The sequence below is a fragment of the Pleurodeles waltl genome, chromosome 7, assembly GCF_031143425.1.
Source record: "Pleurodeles waltl isolate 20211129_DDA chromosome 7, aPleWal1.hap1.20221129, whole genome shotgun sequence".
NCBI classification, from domain to species: domain Eukaryota; kingdom Metazoa; phylum Chordata; class Amphibia; order Caudata; family Salamandridae; genus Pleurodeles; species Pleurodeles waltl.
The window spans coordinates 618,974,564-618,992,666 of record NC_090446.1 but is presented as its reverse complement, the minus strand read 5'-3'; positions in this window follow the sequence as shown (position 1 = coordinate 618,992,666).

The following is an 18,103-nucleotide window of genomic DNA, read 5'->3' as shown; positions in this document are numbered from 1 at the left end:
GCCCAGCTGCCCAGGAGGGCCCCGCCAGCCATAGCCCATCTAACCAATGAAGGACCGCCAGCCCCAGCCCAGCTGGGCAATGAAGGACCGGCAAGTCAAGCACCGCTGAACAGGGCAAGCACCGCTGAACAGGGCAAGCACCGCTGAACAGGGCAAGGACCGCCAAGTCAAGCACGGCTGAACCGGGCAAGCACCGCTGAACAGGGCAAGCACCGCTGAACAGGACAAGGACCGCCAAGTCAAGCACCGCTGAACAGGGCAAGCACCGCTGAACAGGGCAAGGACCTCCAAGTCAAGCACCGCTGAACAGGGCAAGTACCGCTGTACAGGACAAGGACCGCCAAGTCAAGCACCGCTGAACAGGGCAAGCACCGCTGAACAGGGCAAGGACCTCCAAGTCAAGCACCGCTGAACAGGGCAAGTACCGCTGTACAGGGCAAGGACCGCCAAGTCAAGCACCGCTGAACAGGGCAAGAACCGCCAAGTCAAGCACCGCTGAACAGGGCAAGGACCGCCAAGTCAAGCACCGCTGAACAGGGCAAGCACCGCTGAACAGGGCAAGGACCGCCAAGTCAAACACTGCTGAACAGGGCAAGGACCGCTGACCAGGGCAAGGACCGCCAACTCAAGCACCGCTAGCCCATGAGCGGCAGGGGCAATGACGCAACTGGGATCGTCACGGGGTGAGTGATGAACTCTGGGCACCAGTCCCCCTCCAGAACCAGTGGAGACATGCATCCACTACCTCTGTCCTGCACAGGATGAAGCACTCTGGGCACCAGTCCCCCTCCAGAACCAGTGGAGACATGCATCCACTACCTCTGTCCTGCACAGGATGAAGCACTCTGGGCACCAGTCCCCCTCCAGAACCAGTGGACACTGTTATCCACTTGAGAGACTGTGGCTTTTCACTCCCCAGGATGCAGCAGTGGGCAAACCACCCACTGTAGGGACTTCAGAGACTGTGGCTTTGCACTCCCCAGGATGGTACAGTGGGCAAACCACCCACTGTAGAGAGTTGTGAGACTGTGGCTTTGCACTCCCCAGGATGGTACAGTGGGCAAACCACCCACTGTAGAGACTTGAGAGACTGTGGCTTTACACTCCCCAGGATGCAGCAGTGGGCAAACCACCCACTGTAGAGACTTGAGAGACTGTGACTTTGCACTCCCCAGGATGGTACAGTGGGCAACCCACCCACTGTAGAGACTTGTGAGACTGTGGCTTTGCACTCCCCAGGATGGTACAGTGGGCAAACCACCCACTGTAGGGACTTCAGAGACTGTGGCTTTGCACTCCCCAGGATGGTACAGTGGGCAATCCACCCACTGTAGAGACTTGTGAGACTGTGGCTTTGCACTCCTCAGGATGGTACAGTGGGCAATCCACCCACTGTAGAGACTTGTGGAACTGTGGCTTTGCACTCCCCAGGATACATCAATGGGCATGGAGCCCCCTCGTGGATCTGGCATCATGCACTCATCCGGCTAAGGTGCCCCCCCTTCCCTTCCCCCTGAGGTGCCTGTTGTATTTCTATCTGATGCCCCAGCAGTGATCTCTCCGTCATGTTCGGGTATCTTGTGTGGGCCTCGCCCATGCATTTTGGGCCCAGTGGTCCACGGACTATGAATGGTGCAATACCTGGACAACTAATCGTGGTGTATATTTTGTTAATAGTGTGTATATATATATATATATATATATATATATATATATATATATATTTTGGCTCACTGACTTTTGATATATTACAATGGTTACACTCATTTCCTTTTGTCTTTGCATTCTTTCGGGGGGTTGGGGGGTGTTACTGTAATGTTTGGATATGCATTGGTGTGTGTGTTGTAGTGGGTGAGGTGGGGGTGGGGGTTGGGGTGTTGCGTGTGTGTGTCCCTGTTTTTTGTCCTCCCCCTCCCCTATGTCATAGGTGCAGTACTCACCGTGGTCTTCGCCGCCGGCGTTGGCGCTCCTGGTACAGGAGCAGGAAGACTAGAGCAGGAAGAATATGGAGTTCCGGCTCCATGGTGTCCTCCTTCCTCGTGGAGTGTGTAGAGGTGAGCGTTTTTCCTTCGAAATGCCTGTTTCCACCGTGATTTTATCCGCGGTGAATCCGCCCCGGAAAAGGTGGCAGATTGGCCTGTCATAATAGTGTGGGCGGTACATTGTCCTCCGCCTGTCCGTTGGCGGTGACCGCCGAGCTGTTTGTTTGTACCGCCGTGACAGTCGGAGTGTTAAAGTGGCTGTCTTTGTTGGCGGTTTGCGCCACAGTCGGAATTCCCAAAAAATTTCCACCGGCCTGTTGGCAGTCTTACTGCCGCTTTAACACCGCCCGCCAGGGTTGTAATGACCACCTTTGTCACTATCTAGCTCGGCGAGGATAGCACTGTGCTGATCCTATGCTTAAAAACTTTGCTAGATAAGCAGACATTTGAGGTGAGCAAATCTAGAGTGTCACTGGTGTTGCAGGGTGCTTCTTACTAGAGCGGCTCTCCACCTAAAATTGGGAACTTCCTAGAGTTCTCAGTTTTTTTGCATTTTATATGTATGTATGTACATATATATATGTATATATATATATACTCTCACAGCCACTCTGACACCCATTTAAGACACTCTCACAATCACCTGCACACCCAGACACTCTCACATCCACTCACACACCCACACAGACACTCTGACATTCAGTCACAGATCTAAACAGACAGTCTGACATGCACTCACACACCTACAGACACACTCACACCCACTCATGCAACCTGACAGACACTCTCACACTCATGTCTGGCTGCAGCCTTAGTGGGAAGTTGCAGCTGCCATTTTGTTGAAACATTCCCCTGGGCTGAGAAGTGGCAAGCAATAAACAATGAAGAGGTCAGGGTAGAAGTTCCCTGACCCCATGTGGAGGTTTAAGATGTATAAAATAGTGAATAATAGCCAGAAAATGTGTAAAAATGTACTATTTTTTTACTGTTTGCTAGATCAGCGGCCACCCACATGCTCAGCGTGGTCCATGGTGTAAATCTGCAGGTGGATCCACGGATCTTGCCGTAAATCAAAACACATATATGTACTCAGACACCCATTCTGACACCCATACAGACACTCTCACACACACAGACAGACACCCTCAGAATCAACTTCACTTCTAGGCAGATACTCTCAAACCTACTCGCACACCCAGTCAGACACTCTCACACCCACTCCCACACCCAGAAACACCCTCTTATACCCACTCTCACACCCACTCTATAATCTAGACAGATACTCTCACACCCACTTTCACACCTGAAGACACTCTCTCACACCCACTCTCACACCTAAACAGACACTCATACACCCATCCTCACATCCAGAGAAACACCCTCAGACCCAGAGACACACTCTCACACCCAAATACACCCTCTCACACCCACTTTCACACCCAGACACACTCTCTCACATCCACTCTCACACCAAGAGACACCCTCTCACACCTAATCTTATACCCAGGCAGACACTCTCACACCCAGAGACACACCCTCATAGCCACTCTCAGGCCCAGAGAAACACTTTCACACCCACTCTCACACCCAGAGACACCATCTCACATACACTCTGACACCCAGACCACCCTCTCACACTCTCTCTCATACCAGACACTCCAACACCCATTCACACCAAAAAACATACTCTCACACTCAGTCTCACACCCAAATACACTCCTTCACACCCATATCTACGTTCACACTCAGACACACCCTCATACACACTCACACCTAGACAGACACTCTCACACCCACTCTCACACCCAATCTCTCACCCACTCTCACACCCAAAGACACACTCTCTCACCTAATCTCACACTCAGACACATCCTCTCACACCCACTCTTACACCCAAACAGACTCTCTCACACCCACTCTCACACCTGAAGATACACTCTCACACCCACTCTCACACCTAAACACTCATACACCCATCCTCACATCCAGAGAAACACCCTCAGACCCAGAGACACACTCTCACACCCAAATACACCCTCTCACACCCACTTTCACACCCAGACACACTCTCTCACATCCACTCTCACACCAAGAGATACCCTCTCACACCTACTCTTATACCCAGGCAGACACTCTCACACACAGAGACACACCCTCACACCCACTCTCAGGCTCAGAGACACACTTTCACACCCACTCTCACACCAAGAGACACCATCTCACATACACTCTGACACTCAGACCACCCTGTCACACCCCCTCTCTCACCAGACACTCTCACACCCATTCACACCAAAAAACATACTCTCACACTCAGTCTCACACCCAAATACACTCCTTCACACCCATATCTACGTTCACACTCAGACACACCCTCACACACACTCTTACACCCAAACAGACTCTCTCACACCCACTCTCACACCTGAAGATACACTCTCACACCCACTCTCACACCTAAACACTCATACACCCATCCTCACATCCAGAGAAACACCCTCAGACCCAGAGACACACTCTCACACCCAAATACACCCTCTCACACCCACTTTCACACCCAGACACACTCTCTCACATCCACTCTCACACCAAGAGACACCCTCTCACACCTAATCTTATACCCAGGCAGACACTCTCACACACAGAGACACACCCTCACACCCACTCTCAGGCTCAGAGACACACTTTCACACCCACTCTCACACCAAGAGACACCATCTCACATACACTCTGACACCCAGACCACCCTGTCACACCCCCTCTCTTACCAAACACTCTCACACCCATTCACACCAAAAAACATACTCTCACACTCAGTCTCACACCTAAATACACTCCTTCACACCCATATCTACGTTCACACTCAGACACACCCTCACACACACTCACACCTAGACAGACACTCTCACACCACTCTCACACCCGATCTCTCACCCACTCTCACACCCAAAGACACACTCTCACACCTAATCTCATACTCAGACACATCCTCTCACACCCACTCTCACACCCAAACAGACTCTCTCACACCCACTCTCACACCCAGAGATATACTCTCACACCCAGTCTCACACTTTGACACATCCTCTCAAACTCAATCTCACATCAAGATACTCTCACACCCAAAGATACACTCTCACACACAGAGACACCCTGTCACACCCACTGCCACACTCAGACACACCCTCTCACACCCACTCTCACATCCTGACACATCCTCTCACACTCACTCTCACACCAACTTTCAGACCCAGAGAAACACTTTCACACTCACTATTACACTGAGAGACACCCTCTCACATGCACTCTCACACCCAGAACCACCCTCTCACACCCACTCTCACACCCAGACACTCTCACATCCACTCTCACACCAAGAAACACACTATCACACTCAGTCTCACACCTAAATACACTCTTTCACACCCACACCTACTTTCACACTCAGACACACCCTCACACACTCTCACTCCTAGGCAGACATTCTCACACCCACTCTCACACCCAGAGGCACACTATCACACCTGCTCTCACACTCCAACACATCCTTTCACACCCACTGTCAGACGTAGGCACACCCTCTCACACCCACTCTCACACCCAAACAGACTCTCTCACACCCACACCCAGAGATTGACTCACACACCCAGTCTCACACTCTTATACACCATCTCACACCTAATAACACACCCAGAGAAACTCTCCTACAACCAGGGACACACTCTCACACCCAGAGACACCCTCTCAAAACCCAGACACACCATCTCACACAACTGTCACACCCACTCTCGCACCCAATCTCACACCCAGAGATTCACTCTCACACACAGTCTCACAGCCAGGCAGACACTGTCATACCCAGTCCCGCACAAAGACAGACACTTTTACACCCACTCACACACTCTCACACACACTTTCACACCCTGAGACACAGTCTCACACACAGGCATAGACTCTCATACCCACTGCTACCGCCAGGTACACACTCTCATGCCCACTCTCACAACAACGTACACACTGTCACACCCAGATACTCTTACACCACTCTCACAGCCATGCAAACACTCACACAGTCTTTAATGGCCGCAACCTTACAGGGAAAGTTGCAGCCACCATTTTGTTGTATTGGTAAAGGGTACCAGGACTAAAATGTTTGCAGAAATGCATATGAAGGGGTTAGGGTATATGTTCCCTGATCCCAGGGGCTTGATGTAAATGTGGCATTATAATTAATAATGGGTGTTACATTTCCAAACATTTGTTTTATTTGCCATTTTCAATATCTGTGGATGGATCAGCGGATCCAAATGATATTTAAAAAAATTGATATTAAAAATAAAATAATATGTGTACTGTAAAAGGGTTGGCTCTGCAAAAAGCATTTGTGTTTATTGTGTGTAGTTGATAAATACAAATGAAACAGGATGCAGTCTTTCAAGTTTTGCAGGAACACCCTGTTGAGTTTCTCTGTCAGTTGAACTTCATTATTTTAATATATACCATCCATATCAAATCATAAATTATTGGTCCCATGTTATGACTCTCAGGAATGCAGAAGCAGATTTATTCCCATGTTTCGATGATAGTTCTATTTGTGGATAGAATTTTCTTGACAACTTCCACTTCTGCTTTTGGCAAACATTAGTATAAACAAAGGCAGTGTGTGGGAAAAGTGCCATTAATTTTCCGAAGGGACCCTTCATTAGAATTTACACCAGTAACTGTGCCCAGTGCGTTGCCATCACAATGCACAATCATGAGGTCTGGATATTGTCAATCCTTAACACTTTCAACCAAAGGGAGCAATTGATGGCACTTTAGACCCCTCTGGCCAACCAAAGTAGTATCCACATTAGATAAAACCAGGCCCCTGTCAATGCCACTTTTTCTAGCACTCTCTCCATCACAAAACACAAAGCTATGACGCACAATCCACACTCTGAGCGATCTGGAGGGAAGCTAAAGTACCACCCAGGGCAAGACTGCAGTTGAATGAGGCAGTTTTCAAATGAAATGTAGTTTATTGTAGTGTAGTTTGAAATGTCTTAGGTCTAGAGCTCGCCCCCCACGTCCGCAGCACCAACCTGCTGTCTCCTGCCTCTGACCCCCACCCATGCTGCTGCTAGCGTGTTCGAGGCCCTCCTCCACCTGCAGGCATCCTCCTGCGCCTCATCCTTGGTGTCTTGTGGGCTCTAGTAAGCTTCACTTGACCCGTGTGCCGCTTTCCGCCGTCCTGTAAGTGTTTTTCTAATTTTCAGCACCTTGCCTCCTTGCACTTCTGCCCCGTTGTGCCCCTTCTGATTGTGCCGCTTTTCGCCGCCCTGTAAGTGCATTTCTACTTTTTCAAGCGCCTTGCCTCCTCGCGCTTCTGCCCCCGTTGTGCCCCTCTGATTGCTGTACCCCGATTGTAACTTGTGCCATATTTGTATTTTTGTGCCTGTTATTGTTGTTTTTGTGCCTTGCTTTTTCCCTGGTTTTCGCCCCTTGGGCGCTCCCCCTTGCCGATCTCCCCTTGCCGCTGCCTCCCTGCGGCCCGCCCCCCTCGCACCCCCATTCACCGCTCCCTCCCGCCTCCCGCCTTCCAGCTGCTCCTCCCTCCCCCCTCCCTTCTTAATGGCTGGCGCTGCGCGTCTGCGCCGCTGGCGCGCCAGAGGCAAGCCCGTCTGCGCCCGTCCGCGCCTGGATCGCACCAGGCGCCACCCCCCCTGGTCCTCACGCCCCCGCGCCCCCTGCCTTCGATACTCGGCCAGCGAACTCCTCGCCCTCAACCCTGGCCCCTCCACAGAGTGCTTCCAGGCCACCCGAAGCACACCAAAGGACCTTTTTCCTGCCGCACCTGCAACTTCACCTGCAACAGAACAACGAAGCCAGCAACAACCAACACAAACCACCTGCACTGCATCCTCCTCAACACACGCTCCACACGAAAGCACGCCATCGAGCTCTGGGACATGCTCTACACCATCGCCCCAGACGTAGCCTTCCTGACCGAAACCTAGTGGAACGACTCCTCGGCCCCTGACATCGCCATCGCCATCCCTGACGGCTACAAGATCACCAGAAGAGATCGCACCAACGGAATCGGCAGAGGAATAGCCATCGCCCACAAATCTACCCTCAAGATCCTTACCCACACGGATGACACCCTCAATACAGCCGAACACCTCCACTTCCAGATTCACACGGACCCCAACACTACCCTCAGAGGTACCCTCATATACCGCCCTCCAGGACCAAGAGCCCCCTTCAGCGACACCGTCTCCGACCTCGCAAGCACTCACGCCCTCGCCTCTCCAGACTACATCCTCCTGGGAGACCTAAACTTCCACCTGGAGAACAACAATGACGCCAACACCGCATCACTGACCACCAACCTCTCCAACCTCGGACTCCGTCAACTGGTCAACACACCCACCCACATTGCCGGCCACACCCTTGACCCACTCTTTACTTCAAGCAACCACATCTCATTCAGCCACACCTCCGAACTCCACTGGACCGACAATCACTGCGTCCATTTGACCTTCAAGAAAAACACCGAGCACCACCGCACTCGTCTACCGCCTCACCGCCGCTGGGGAAAAGTCACCGAAGATCAACTAACCAGCACCCTCGCCAAAAACCCACCACCCGACCCCACCGACCCGGACTCCGCCGCCATCAACCTCCAACAATGGATCCTCAACTGCGCCAACATCCTAGCTCCACTCAAGAGACCCACTGCAAACCAAGAAAAGAAAAAACCAGCCTGGTTCACAGACGAACTGACTACCTCCAAACGCACCTGCCAGAAACTCAAGAAAAAATGGATCCTCGAGCGCACACCCAACAACCTTGCTACCCTCAAGAAAGCCAACTGTGAACACCACCAACTGATCCGACTCGCCAAGCGCTCCCACTTCACAGAACGCCTCAACAAAAACGCTCACGACTGCAAGGAACTCTTCTGCATCGTGAAGGAACTCTCCAACCCCAACGCCAACGTCAACGACGTCCCTCCTTCCCAGAAACTCTGCGACGATCTCTCCACCTTCTTCTTCCAGAAAATCGCAGCCATCCACGACAGCTTCAACACCTCACCTCCACCAGACCCCACCCCCAACAACTCCTCCCACGCCTACCGCATCACCACCTGGACCCAAGTAGATGACGCCGAAACCCTAAAGACCATGAACTCCATCCACTCAGGATCTCCCGCTGACCCCTGCTCACATCACGTATTCAACAAAGCCGACGCCACCATCGCCCTCAAACTCCGCAAGATCATCAACCTCTCCTTCAACACCGCTACCTTCCCAGACAGCTGGAAGCATGCAGAAATCCAACCCCTCCTCAAGAAACCCAATGCTGACCTCAACGATCTCAAAAACTTCCGACCGATCTCCCTCCTCCCTTTCCCAGCGAAAGTCATTGAGAAGATCGTCAACGCACAACTCGCCCACTACCTAGAAGACAACTCCATCCTAGACCCCTCTCAATCTGGTTTCAGACTAAACCACAGCACTGAGACTGCACTCCTCGCCGCCACAGATGACATCAGACAACAAATGGACAACGGCGAAACCTCAGCCCTGATCCTCTTAGACCTATCAACCGCTTTTGATACCGTCTGCCACCACACCCTACTAACCCGTCTCCACGAAGCCGGCATCCAAGACAAAGCCCTCAGCTGGATCTCCTCCTTTCTCTCCGGCAGAACCCAGAGAGTCCGACTCGCACCTTTCCGCTCCAAAGCCACCAACCTCATCTGCGGCGTCCCCCAAGGCTCCTCACTTAGCCCAATGCTGTTCAACGTCTACATGGCCCCCCTCGCACAACTGGCCCACCAGCACAACCTCAGCATCATCTCCTACGCCGACGACACCCAGCTCGTCCTCTCCCTGACCAAAGACCCTCTCACCGCCAAAGCCAACCTCCACGAGGGACTGAAATCCATCGCCGAGTGGATGAGCAACAGCCGCCTGAAACTTAACTCCGACAAGACGGAAGTCCTCATCCTCGGGCGCACCCCCTCGGCCTGGAACGACTCTTGGTGGCCCACTGCCCTGGGACCCCCACCCACCCCAGCCAGCCACGCACGAAACCTCGGCTTCATCCTCGACTCCGCTCTCACCATGTCCAAACAGGTCAACGCTGTCTCCTCTTCCTGTTTTAACATCATCCGCATGCTCCGCAGGATCTTCAAGTGGATTCCAACAGGAACCAGAAAGACGGTGACCCAAGCCCTCGTCAGTAGCAGACTCGACTACAGCAATGCACTCTACACAGGCATCCGAACAAAAGACATCAAACGACTCCAACGCATCCAGAACGCATCCGCCCGCCTGATCCTCGACATACCCCGCCGATGTCACATCTCCCCCCACCTGAAGGACCTCCACTGGCCCCCCGTGGACAAGAGGATCACCTTTAAACTCCTCACCCACGCACACAAGGCACTACACAACACCGGACCCACCTACCTGAACTCCAGACTCAACTTCTACGTTCCCTCACGTCAACTACGCTCTGCCAACCTTGCCCTCGCCATCATCCCCCGAATCCAGCGCAAGACCTCCGGCGGCAGAGCCTTCTCCTACCTCGCCGCCAAGACCTGGAACTCACTCCCGACCTCTCTACGCCTGACCCAGGACCTCCTCACCTTCAGGAGACTCCTCAAGACATGGCTCTTCGAACGATAGCAGCTACCCCTCCCCCCCCAGCGCCTCGAAACCCTGACAGGTACATAGCGCGCTTTATAAATTCATTGATTGATTGATTGATTGATTAATTTAAATGGAGGCTACTACTTATAATTTAAAAGAATACATTCAATTGGTTGTTGTAAATACGCTGGTGTATGAATCTAGGTAGTGATTTTGTCGGTAAAGTAAGTAGATGTCAGATTGGGTTTTGACAAATTAGAAAAAAGTATTGGTGTTTGGGATATGTTTATTATTGCAAATATTCAACCACACCTGCTACATTTGGTTTAGAAGAATGCATGGTGGTGTCAGAAACTGTTATGAACTTGTGACCTACTGCTGCAAGACATTGGCCCTCTTTACGACCCTGGCGGTCGGTGATAAAGTGGTGGTAATACCGCCAACAGGCCGGCAGTAATAAATATTAAATTATGACCACGGCGGAAACCATTCAGACAGACAGCCACTTTAACACACCGACCGCCAGGGCGAAACAAACAGGCACCACGGCGGTAACGACAATGTTTCCCCCACTGTATTATGAGACACCAATCTGCCACCTCTTCTGGACCGGTGCCAACGACATCAAAGCCTGGTGGAAACACTGCACAGAAGGGAAAGGACTCACCTGTGGAGACTCAGAGAACAACCACGCCACCATGGAGCCCGAGTTGCTTATCTTCCCCATGCTCTTTTAGCTTCTGCTCCATTACGAACACCAACGCCGGTGAAGACGACCACGGTGAGTACTGCCGCCTAGCACACAGGGCAGGGGGGGGGGAGAGAGTGACACACACACGCAACACCCCCACCCCCAACACCATACACATAACCAGATGCAGTAACATTACATATACCCCCGCAGCCCTCTGGAATAATGCAAGGACAAAAGGAATTGATTAAAGTGAGTGTAATAAGATAAAATAGTATAAATACATGCATCAAAATCAAAAAGTATATACATATCTACAAATGTAGGGACACTGCCCAGTCCTCAATGTTCATAGGCCACAGGCCCACATCACATAGTCCAAGACCCCACCTTACTCTTGCAAAAACACAGAGAGAACACTACAGGGGCATCAGGTCGAAAATAGACAGGCACCTCAGGGGGACAGGGAAAGGGGGGGGGGCACATCAGCCGGAAGATGGTACAACGCCACTGGTCCTGGAGGGGGGGAAACATGCACTGTGCTTGGTCCTGGGGAGTGCAAGGCCACAGTCATTCAAGTGTGTGACTTGCTCACTGCTTGGTCCTGGGGAGTGCAAGGCCACACTCTTTTAAGTAGGTGTTTTGCCCACTGCTTGGTCCTGGGGAGTGCAAGATCACAGTCTCTCAAGAGGGTGACTTCTACCAATGGTTCTGGAGGGGGCATTGTGCCCAGTGAGCTTCATCCTGTGGAGGATAGGGTGAGTGGATGGTTTCTACCACTGGTTCTGGAGGGGTCATTGTGCCCAGTGAGCTTCATCCTGGGGCAGATGGGGTGAGTGGATGGCTTCTTCCACTGGTTCTTTAGGGGGCATTGTGTCCAGTGAGCTTCATCCTGTGGAGGATGGGGTGAGTGGATGGCTTCTACTACTGGTTCTGGATGGGGCATTGTGCCCTGTGATGCATATCCTGGGGAGTGCAAGGTCACAGTCTCTCACCTGCATGTCAGACCCACAGGATTTGCTGGGGCCAGGCTGCACAACAGCCCATGGACGCAGGACTACACACTGTCTGCCAGCAGTGATGGCTGCTCAGTAGTGGCAATGGTGGTGCTGCTGGTGGAGCTGACAGTGGTGGGTGGAGGCTCCAGCCCATCCTCTGCAGCCTCTGACGGCTGTCCACTGGGGATGCTGCTGCTGGCAGTGGTGCTGGCTGCAGTGCTGGCAGTGGTGGGGGGAGGGTCCAGTCCATCCCCTGCAGCCTCGGATGGCTGCCCACTGGGGCTGCTGCTGATGGCACTGGTGCTGGTGGCAGTGTTGGTGGCAATGCTGCCGTGGTGGGGAGGTTCCAGCCCTTTCCCTGCAGCCTCGGACAGCTGCCCACTGGGGCTGCTGCTGGTGGAAGGGTGCTGGTGGCGGCTCCGGTGGCAGTGCTGGTGGCGGCGCTGGTGGCGGTGCTGTTGGCGGTGCTGTTGGCGGTGCTGGCAGTGGTGGGGGGAGGCTCCAGCCCTTCCCCTGCAGCCTTGGAAGGCTGAACCACCATGGTTGGTGGTGGGGGCTCTGACTGAGTCCCAGCACCAGCCCTCTTGTCCTTTCTGCCTGCTGGTGCAGGCCCCTTGCCTTTCCTGCCAGCAGCTGGGGATGGCTCCTTGGTCCTTTTGTCAGCAGCTGGAGACTGCTCCTTTCCCTTCCTTTCAGCAGCCGGGGATTGCTCCTTGCCCTTCCTTTTAGCAGCTGGAGGTGCCTCCTTGCCCTTCCTTGCAGCAGCTGGGGGTGTCTCCTTGCCCTTCCTTGCAGCACTTGCTGCAGGCACCCTTTCAGTGTGGCTGCCTGGTGCCCGGGATCCTCTCCCACCTGGAGTAGCTGAAGACACTACTGTGCCCGTGGAATGGGTGGCTGAGGTGCTTGCCTGGGTTTTGACTGCCCTGGCCTAATGTGAGGGAGGGAAGAGGTCACTGGTGGAGAGGAAAAGCTTCTTAGGGACATTGGGGCAGGAAGAGGGAGATGGTTTGGGAGTGGAGGAAGATGGAGTGGTGGTAGGAGGTGTCTGCCTGCCATGTTTGGGTGCAGGTGCATGGGCTGGATGCCGGTGTGAGGTGGATGGCTGTTGGATGTCTGAGTGCTTGCATTTGTGTTCTTTGGGAGGAGGGGGCACAGACACAATGGGAGAGGACACAGGGGGCATGTGCATGGAAGTGGGGGTGGTGGCTGCAAGTGAGGGGCGTGTGCTGTTAGGTGTGCTGGTGATGGGGGTAGTGGATGAGGATGTAGTGCATGCAGGTGTGAGTGGAGACAAAACTGGGAGGGAGGTGGACGAAGAAGAGGAGGAGGCCACAGTAGAGGCAGTGGATGTTGGTATGTCTGATTCTGGGTGGTGTTTGTGTGAGTGACTGTGGGATGAAGTGTGGTGCTTGTGTTTGCCATGTCCACTCTTGTGTGTTGTCCTGGGTGCATGCTCGTCTGACTGTGTGCTTGGGATAAGTTGGGGTTGAGGGGAATTGGATTAGGTAGAGGAAGTTGGAGGGGGGGCTAGAAACAGGGACAATGGCTGCCATCAGAGAGGAGGCCAGAGCCTGGATTGACCTATTTTGGGCTGCCATGTCAGTGTGAACGCCCTCCAGGAATGCATTTGTCTGTTGCATTTGGGCTGCCAGCCCCTGGATGGCATTCACAATGGTTGACTGCCCAAGAGAGATGGATCGCAGGAGGTCAATAGCCTCCTAACTCAGGGCAGCAGGGCTAACTGGGGCAGGGCCTGAGGTGCCTGGGGCAAAGGAGATACCCACCCGCCTGAGTGAGTGGGCACGGGAAACACACTGAGGGGCTGCTGGGAGGGTGGTGCTGGTACGGGGTGTGGCGGCTGTACCTGTAGCTGGGGTGGGCACAGAGGTGTCCACCACCACCAGGGAGCTTCCATTGGAGGAGGAATCCGTGTCCGAACTGTCCCCTCCTGTCTCCGCCGTGGTGGTCCCCTCGCCCTTCGTCCCACTGATGCCCTCACTGTTGGTGGATTCCACATCCTGGGACCTGTGGGATGCAGCTCCCTCCATCGCGGTGCCTCTGCTCCACCACCAGATGATGCTAATGCACATAAGGACAGGGTGACAAAACAAAAAGGTGGGGAGACACAAATGATACACTTGGTCAGTGGCGCCAACAACACCACCATTGGTGTACACAACACACTCACACACAGGGAACAGTTCTACGCACTAGGCAATGCACTACCAGTCACAATGCTAGTCACCAGGCCATGGATAGGGACACCTAACACTAATTTCAGCATACCTGAGACCCACAGACCCCTGCACAGTAGTGGGTGCCTACTAGCTTGGTTGGAGTACTTTCACATCAGAACTCTGCCCAACATGGGACCAACTCCGCAATACCAGGCCTGGCCTTGGGGCACTACAGGTCCCACACCCCCAACCCAGATCCCACCCCACCAGGCACAAGTTATATATTGGGCACTGTACTCACCCTCTTGTGGCTGCTGTGATGTCCCCAAGTGCCCATTCAGCTCTGGATAGGTCATCGCCAGTATGAAGGCCATCGGGGATCAGGGTTCAACGGGCACCCCTGCCTCATTGGGAGGCCATCCTCAGCTGGACCTCAGCAGTCTTCCGTGCCCAGTGTCTCAGGACCTCCCACTGATTCCGACAGTAGGTGCTCAGCCTGCCGTGGACCCCCAGGGTCCGCAAGTCCTTGGCGATGGCACGCCATATACTCTTCTTTTAATGGGCACTGACCTGCAGGGAAATGGACACAGTCCTGCCTGTTACACTCATGGCCTACCATGCCCCTTGCCATCCCCATTAGCACAGGCATGGCCCACCGTACATGCTGCACGCTGCCCAGGGCCCATCCACCACCCACCCCCTACATGAGGCCTCAACACACAGCACTCAATGCATTCACACACCATGCATTGTACTCACGGTGTACTTACCTGTTGGTCTGGAGGCCCATACAGCAATCGGTAAAGGGGTAGGACCCCATCCACCAATCCCTCCAACTCCGCCAAAGTGAAAGCAGGGGCCCTTTCCCCAGTCACATGAGCCATGGTCAGTTCCAGACACAGGTCACAGCAGCACAGGCAGTGTAGGTCCTCTCCTGTTGAAGGTCAGATAGAAAGTGAGTGAACAGATAGAAAATGGAGGTGACGTCTGCGGTGGTGCATACCGCCACCGCTGGCGTACATCACCATTGGCCACTAGACCCCATAGGGCCCAATGTTAACCAATGAGGAGTTGCATGGCTGTTTTCGACTGCCTCCTGCAATGGTGCACAACGTCAGCGGAATTACCTCATTTCCACCTGTCCCTCCATACAGGACAGGCGGGCGCCATTTCAAGGGGGGGGGAGGCCATGGATCCTAACTGCATCACAGTACACAAATGCACCATTTGGACATCTCTACCAAAATGCTATCACAATCACAACATGCATTGAACTGTAGTGGTTGGAATTAAGAGATAAGGACCAGCTGCTCACCATTTTGCCCCATAGATTGCAACAGCTGCGGATGAGTAGGAGATGGAGACATGCCCCGTGTACAGACCACTGGTGGACTTGGCAACAATGGAGGACAGGCACATTATCCTCACCTATAGACTTGACAGAGCCACAATCACAGAGCTGTGTGCCCAATTGGAGCCTGACCTAATCTCTGCTATCCGTCACCCCACCGGGATTCCCCTCTTGTGCAAGTGCTATCAGTGCTCCATTTCCTGGCAACTTTCTCCTTCCAAGTGACAGTGGGCTTGGCAGCAGGAATGTCTCAGCCAATGTTCTCAATAGTGCTGATAAGAGTGTTGTCTGCCCTAATTAAACACATGCGCAGCTACATCGTTTTCCCCCAGGTGGAGGATTTGGCCACAGAGAAAGCTGATTTCTATGCAATGGGACATATCCCCAACATTATTGTGGCAACTGATGGAACACATATTGCATTTGTCCCCCCAGCGAAATTAACAGGTGTTCAGAAATCGAAGAGCTTTCACTCCATGAATGTGCAGATGGTGTGCCTGGTGGACCAGTACATTTCCCACGTCAATGCAAAATATCCTCGGTCTGTGCATGATGCCTTTATCTTGAGGAATAGCAGCATCCCAAATGCGATATCTCAACTCCAGATGCACAGGGTGTGTCTAATAGGTGAGCTGTCAGTTCCCACCCAGTATATGTTGGTGTATGGGTATGGTGTGGGCCCTAAGGGTTAGTGTGTGGCTAACAGTTTTCCCTCGATATTTGCAGGTGACTCTGGTTACCCCAACCTCTCATGGCTACTGACCCCTGTGAGAAATCCCAGGACAAGGGCAGAGGAACGTTACAATGAGGCACATGGGCGAACAAGAACATTTTTAGAGAGGACCTTTGGCCTCCTGAAGGCCAGGTTTTGTTGCCTCCATCTAACATGTGGTTCCCTGTTCTAATCACCCAAGAAGGTCTGCCAGATCATCATGGCATGCTGTATGTTGCACAACCTTGCCTTGCATCGCCAGGTGCCTTTTCTGCAGGAGGAGGCTGGAGTTGGCCGTGTGGCAACAGTGGACCCTGTGGACAGTGAAGTTATTCACTTTCAATGATACACAGGTAAGACAGTGTAAATTTACATTTAATTGACAGTTTTGTGTTTGACATTTTCACTGGCAGCCTGTTTTTCCCACTTCTAAGGCCACTCACTGTACCCTTTGGCATCTCTATTTGCAGATATTTGTGCTCCACTAATGCACCTGGTGTATTGACTGCAGCCAACTACAGGTCTTTCCTATATACACATTACTGTACAGTTGAATTGCAATGTTTAAACCTTGTTAAACGAATACATACTTAAATCATTTGACATACTCCATACTTCTAAGGGTGTTTATTTAAGTGCTAAGAAGTAGAGGGGGTAGTGGAATGGGCTGGGTTGATGATGTGTGTGGGGTGGCCTGGGGTCCCTGTGGTGGTGGACACACTGCTGATTGATGTGTCCCGGGGACTGAGGTATGGCCGTGCTGGGTGGGTGCTGTGGTGGTGTTTCCTGAGGGGGGAGCCTCTGTGGTGGTGTGTGACTGTGCCTGGGTAACCGACTGTCCGGAGATCCCTGATGGGCCAGGTTGGTAATCCAGATCCAGGCAACCAGAGCTCATCACTGTGGGCCTTTGGCTGGGGTACCTGTGGGGTTGTGAATGCAATGTTATTGTTTCTGCATGTGACATATTGTGCATGGGTGTGTTGTCCTCTATGGTTGTTGTTGCCCTGGCAGATTTGCATTTGTGTGAGTTGCTATTTGGTGGGTTAGGTGATTCTCTCCAGTGTGCATGCAGTGGTGATAGGTGTCCATGCAGGTCTGTGAGGGGGTGTCCATGCATTGGTGTTGCATGCAGAGCTTGTTATTGGGATGAGTGGGTTGTAATGGTGAGGTGTGTGGGAGGTGGTGAATTGATGGGAGTGAGGGTAAGGGTGGGGGTTTGTAATGGCATGCAGGTAGGGGGATGATAGTAATAGAGATTTGACTTACCAGAGTCCAGTCCTCCTCCTGCTCCTGCCAGGACCTCAGGATGCTTGATTGCCAAGACTTGCTCCTCCCATGTTGTTAGTTGTGGGGGGAGAAGGTGGGGGTCCACCGCCAGTGTCCTCTGTAGAGCTAGTTGGTGTCTTGCTGCCATGGAACACACCTTCCCCGTAGGTTGTTCCACCTCTTCCTGATATCATCCCTTGTTCTGGGGTGCTGTCCCACTGTGTTGACCCTGTCCACGATTCTCTGCCATAGCTCTATCTTCCTAGCAATGGATGTCTGCT